The following is a 6,000-nucleotide window of genomic DNA, read 5'->3' as shown; positions in this document are numbered from 1 at the left end:
CATATAACTGAGGAAGTCTCTTGGCCAAAGCATACATATTTAGTCCCTTGTTCTTTAATTCAATTTCCTAAGCAAAGTTGGTATTCTCCAAGAACTTCAGCTAACAATAAGTGACAAACTTCAACCTCCAAAAACATTTACATTTTTTCATAAAAATTTCATGCCATCAATCCAGATTAAGAATTTCAGAGACTGAAGACTACTGATCTGCCAAAACGTTAATTTGGAGGGTAATAGTATATAATGTCCAAAATTGTATTATATTATTTTGCACCATCTGAAGGGTTTCTTTACCACTCTTATATATATATATTTATATATATATATAAAGTTTTCATGGCTGCTCCATACCAGGTGTTATGAATATTGTTCACTAGGCTATTATTTGTGTGAAGTAGTGAGTAGAATAGGAAAAATGTTATGGAAACACTGGATATTGTTTTAGTCACCAAAGTAAGACATCTTGACATCATCATGTTATCTCTACTGCTTTTTAACCCCCCTTTTGAAAAATGGGAGGCTCAATAGCACATTGCACATCCCATTGAGAGCCATCCATTTCTATTAGTCCAACCTTTTGCTAAAAAATTAGTTCATAGTGTTACAGAGATGAAAGAGTAATTTTTTTCCTAGTATTAGTTTTTGCCCAGAGGCTAAACAGATCCTGTGTGAATTTCAAAACATTTCTCAAATTTGTAAGTAAGTTGACATTATTTTTAAAAACTCATTTTTCTCTTTTGCTCTTTTTTTTTTTTTCAAACTTTTATATTATAGGCAGAGATATTAAGTCGATCTATGGTTAAGGTTGACTGACGTTTTCTATGATAACATTTTGTTTTCAATGGCTTTTAATTTTGACAAAGTATAACCATAGGGACTAAAAATGTACTTGCCAACTGACTGCACTAGGTTGATTTCCTACTTGCTTGCTTCAACCAAATCAATTCATGCATTTCCTAAAAAAGGGACATAGAGAAATATTGTTTTCATATACTAAAAAAAAATATTGAAAATGTTTTTTGAAGAAGGCCTAACACCTTCTTTCTCAGAAGAGGAAATTGAAATTTAGGAAGAGTTGCTTTTCTGCTGATGATGCCAGATGCTGCCTCTCCGGACTCATGTGGGCAGTCAGGTGGATCCCCTGAGGGGTGAAGTGGCAGTCCAGACAGGTGACTGTGGGGAGCTCCGGTATCTGGAGACCCACCTGGGTCCTGAGGGAGGAAAGGGCTTTTGTGGGTGCAGGTGTGCCCTGCTTAAGGAACTCCTTGAGCAGCTGGCTGGGCTGCAGCGAGAAATCGGCAGCCTGAGGGGCTCCTGGGAGTCTCTGAGGGTAGCAGACAGGAGGTGTCAACCTGCCCCTGCTGATACCCTGCAACCCCCTCCTATGTCCCTGCCAGCAGTAGAAGCTGACCCAGCAGACCACATGCAGGACAGAGGGCTTGACTGCCCACAAGAGAAAAGGGGCTGGACCCTCGTCACAGCTCGCAGCAGAAGGAAACATTTGCCCCCGACACCCACGATGCCACCAACCCCCATGGTGTCCTTGGGAAATAGATTTGAGGCTCTTAGGCAGGAAAAGGAAGAGGTTGAGGGTCTGGACAGTAGTCTGAACCCGGGAAGCAACCCGGAGAAGCGTGTCAACACTGGGGAAAGTACTCAGCGTAGGGATAGGGACCGGAGGGGGCGCTGCATCACAACCAGTGCCACAAAAAAAGAACGGAGAGTGTTAGTGATAGGAGACTCCTTGCTCAGGGGCACTGAGGCTCCCATTTATCGACCAGACAATCTATCCAGAGAGGTGTGCTGTCTTCCTGGGGCACGTGTCGGAGACGTTAGGAAGGCTCTGCCACAACTCATTAAACCAGAGGACTACTATCCTCTTGTTGTCATTCAGACTGGATCCAGGGAAGCTGCAACTAGAAAAATGAGGTATATTAAAAAGGACTTTGCATCCCTGGGAAGGATGTTGAAGGGATCGGGGGTGCAGGTAGTGTTCTCCTCTGTCCTCCCGCTGGGTGGCTGGGACCCAGAAAGAAGGAGGAGAACGGGACAGGTAAATGACTGGTTGAGAGGGTGGTGTCCGGACCAAGGATTTGGGTATTTCGATCTTGGTCAGTCCTTTGAGAAGCCGGGTATGTGGGCTGATGACCGCCTCCAACTCAGCAGGTGGGGCACAAGTGTGTTGGGGAGCAAGCTCTCTGGACTGGTTACCAGGGCTTTAAACTAGGTTTGACGGGGGAAGGGAGGGGAGCTACAAGTGACAGAGAAGGGCTGGAGGAAGTTGTCACTGCTGTCACTGTTGAAGGCAGAAGGGAAGCACCTCTGAGTTGTCCGATAGGATTGTCTGAGGGCTCCTCAGAGATGGTAATGATCCCGATACCCCGTCCGGAATCTTCTTCTTGCATCCCTCCAGAGGTAACTGCGCCCGCTGCTTCCCTCAAGTGCCTGTACACCAATGCGCAGAGCATGGGAAATAAACAGGAAGAGCTCGAGATCTGTGTTCATTCGCAGGGCCACGATCTCACTGCGATCACAGAGACGTGGTGGGACATCTCGCATGACTGGAATGCTGTCATGGAGGGCTATGTCCTTTTTAGGAAAGGCTGGGGAAGCGAGGGGGTGGGGTTGCCCTTTATGTGAGGGAGGAATTAGAGTGTACCCAGCTCCACCTGGGAGAGGGTGAAGGACAAGTGGAGAGCTTGTGGGTGAGAATTAAGGGGTGGGCTGGTATGGGAGACACTGTTGTGGGGGTGTACTACAGGTCACCAGATCAGGAAGACGTGGTCGATGAGGCCTTCTACAAACAGCGGGTAGTAGCCTCATGATCACAGGTGCTGGTTCTCATAGGGGACTTCAATTATCCAGACATCTGTTGGGTAAGCAACTCGGCCAGGCACGAGCAGTCCAAACGGTTCCTACAATGCATTGAAGACAATTTTCTGACGCAGGTGGTGGAGGAGCTGATGAGGCGGGGGGTGCTTCTGGACGTTGTCCTTACCAACAGGGATGGGCTTGTTAGGGGTGTGAAGGTTGGGGGCAGCTTGGGATGCAGCGACCACGAGATGGTGGAGTTCAAGATGGAACTTGGTGGAAGAAGTAAGGCTAAAAGCAGGATTGCTACCCTGGACTTTCAAAGAGCCAACTTTGACCTCTTCCAAGACCTGCTTGGAAGTATCTCCTGGACCAGGTTGCTAGAAGGCAAGAGTGCTTGTGAGAGCTGGGCTACATTTAAACAGCACTTCTTCCAAGCTCAGGATCGGTGCATCCCTAAGAGTAGGAAATCAGGGAAGGGGGGCAGGAAACGTGCGTGGATGAGCAAGGAGCTAATTGATAAGATCAAAAGGAAGAGGAAGGTCTATGAAATGTGGAAAAAGGGCCTGTCCTCTTGGGAAGAGTATAGAAGTGTTGTCAGGGCCTGCAGGGACGCGACGAGGAAGGCTAAAGCCCACCTAGAGATGAGGCTTGCAAAAGAGATAAAAGATAATAAGAAGGGTTTTTTTAAGTATGTAAACAGTAAAAGGAAGACTAGGGATAATGTAGGTCCCTTGTTGAATGAGGGGCGTGTCCTGGTAACAGGAGATGCCAAGAAGGCGGAGACACTAAATGCTTTCTTTGCTTCAGTCTTTGCTTCAAGGACTCCCCCCCGGGACTCCTCAACCCTGGTGGGGGAAGAAAGGGGCTGGGAAATGGAGGGCTCCCCTCTGGTTGACCCGAGGGTAGCTGGGGAGCGCCTGAGTGGGCTCAACACACACAAATCCATGGGTCCTGATGGGATGCATCCACATGTGCTAAGGGAGTTGGCAGAGGTGATCGCCGAACTGCTCTCTATCATCTTTGAAAGGTCCTGGAGAACAGGAGAGGTGCCTGAAGATTGGAGGATAGCCAATGTCACTCTGGTCTTCAAGAAGGGCAAGAAGGAGGACCCGGGAAACTACAGGCCGGTCAGTCTCACCTCTGTCCCTGGAAAGGTGTAGGAACAGCTCGTTCTGGATGTCATCGCCAAGCAATTGGAAGAGACGAATGTTATGAGGAGTAGTCAGCATGGATTTACCAAGGGGAAGTCGTGCTCGACCAACCTCATTGCCTTCTATGATGACATCACCAGCTGGGTAGATGGGGGCAGATCAGTGGATGTCATCTCCCTTGACTTTAGCAAGGCTTTCGATACTGTCTCCCATGACATCCTGATAGCAAAGCTGAGAAAGTGTGGGATAGATGAGTGGACAGTAAGGTGGGTTGAGAACTGGCTGACTGGCTGAGCTCAGAGGGTGGTGATCGGTGGCGCAGAGTCCGGCTGGAGACCTGTGACTAGCGGCGTTCCCCAGAGGTCGGTGGTGGGTCCGGTTTTGTTCAACATCTTCATCGACGACCTTGGTGAGGGAATAGTGTCTGCCCTCAGCAAGTACGCCGATGACACGAAGCTGGGAGGAGTGGCTGACACGACAGAAGGTTGTGCCGCCATTCAGTGAGACCTGGACAGGCTGGAGAGATGGCCAGGAATAAACCAAATGAGGTTTAATAAGAGCAAGTGTAGAGTCCTGCACCTGGGAAGGAACAACCGAATGTATCAGTACAGGCTGGGGGACGACCTGCTGGAGAGGAGCTCTGAGGAGAAGGACCTGAGGGTCCTGGTGGATGACAGGTTGACCATGAGCCGGCAGTGTGCCCTCGTGGCCAAGAGGGCCAATGGGATCCTGGCGTGCATTAAAAGGAGCGGGGCCAGCAGGTCAAGGGAGGTGATCCTCCCCCTCTACTCCTTCCTGGTCAGGCCTCATCTGGAGTACTGTGTGCAGTTCTGGGCTCCCCGGTACAAAAAAGACAGGGAACTCCTGGAAAGAGTCCAGCGGAGGGCCACAAAGATGATACGGGGCCTGGAGCATCTTCCCTATGAGGAAAGGCTGCGAGACCTGGGTCTGTTCAGCCTGGAGAAGAGAAGACTGAGAGGGGATCTTATCAATGTGTATAAATACCTGAGGTGTGGGTGACAGAGGAATTTGGCCAACCTCTTCTCAGTGGTTTGTGGGGATAGGACAAGGGGCAATGGCCACAAGATAGAGCACAGGAAGTTCCGCACCGGCATGTGAAAGAACTTATTCACGGTGAGGGTGACAGAGCACTGGAACAGGCTGCCTAGGCAGGTTGTGGAGTCTCCCTCTCTAGAGATATTCAAGGCCCGTCTGGATGCCTACCTGGGCAGCCTGCTCTAAGGAACCTGCTTTGGCAGGGGGGTTGGACCCGATGATCTTTCGAGGTCCCTTCCAATCCCCTTCGATTTTGTGATTATGTGAAAAAATGTGATTTATTGTTTTTATGAGAAAGCTATAAATGGGATCAAGCCTACAAAACGAAAGAGTAAACAATTCTTCCTTTTATGCTCAGTAAAGAAGGTTTTAAAAATTTATGTCTAAATTTGCTACGCAAATCCATCTAAACCTAACCATCCAGAAGAAAATGTTGAAGCAATGAACTGTGAGTTGGATGAACACTCAGCTAACATAAGTAACTCATGTCTATGCTAAATTCTGCTTCAGAGATCTGGGTATTAGATCACCTAATATCATGAGGAATCATTTAGAAGGATTGTTTCTGAAAATCCAGATCACTGACTAAAACTAAATAAAGAGCTTTCTAATTTTTCATTTCTCTTTTTTCCCTCCATTCAGTAAAAAAGGTGCTTTACTGTTAGGGAATTCAGAGTTTCTCAGGGAAACAAAGAGGAAAAATCAAGTATCTTATCCTTCTGGGAAATATTTTGGAAAAGGATCTGTGAAGCTTCCTGTGCTTAGTGAATACCATCTACTAGCCACAGTTGCTTCCTGTGTATGCTCCTACCCGCAATGCAAGAAGTGGTAGAGCTCCCATTTCCTCCACTGAACAAAAAAGAAATCCAGCTCCAGGTTCCTGAAACTTGTTTTCCTATGCTCTGCTGGGGCTGTTTTATAGAGAAAGTGAAGGTAGAGCAGTGAATTAAAGTTTCATGGTGAGCTTTGTCACTGTCCT

Source organism: Anser anser, assembly GCF_964211835.1.
Source record: "Anser anser genome assembly, chromosome: 3".
Taxonomy (NCBI): Eukaryota; Metazoa; Chordata; class Aves; order Anseriformes; family Anatidae; genus Anser; species Anser anser.
This window is presented reverse-complemented; position numbering follows the sequence as displayed.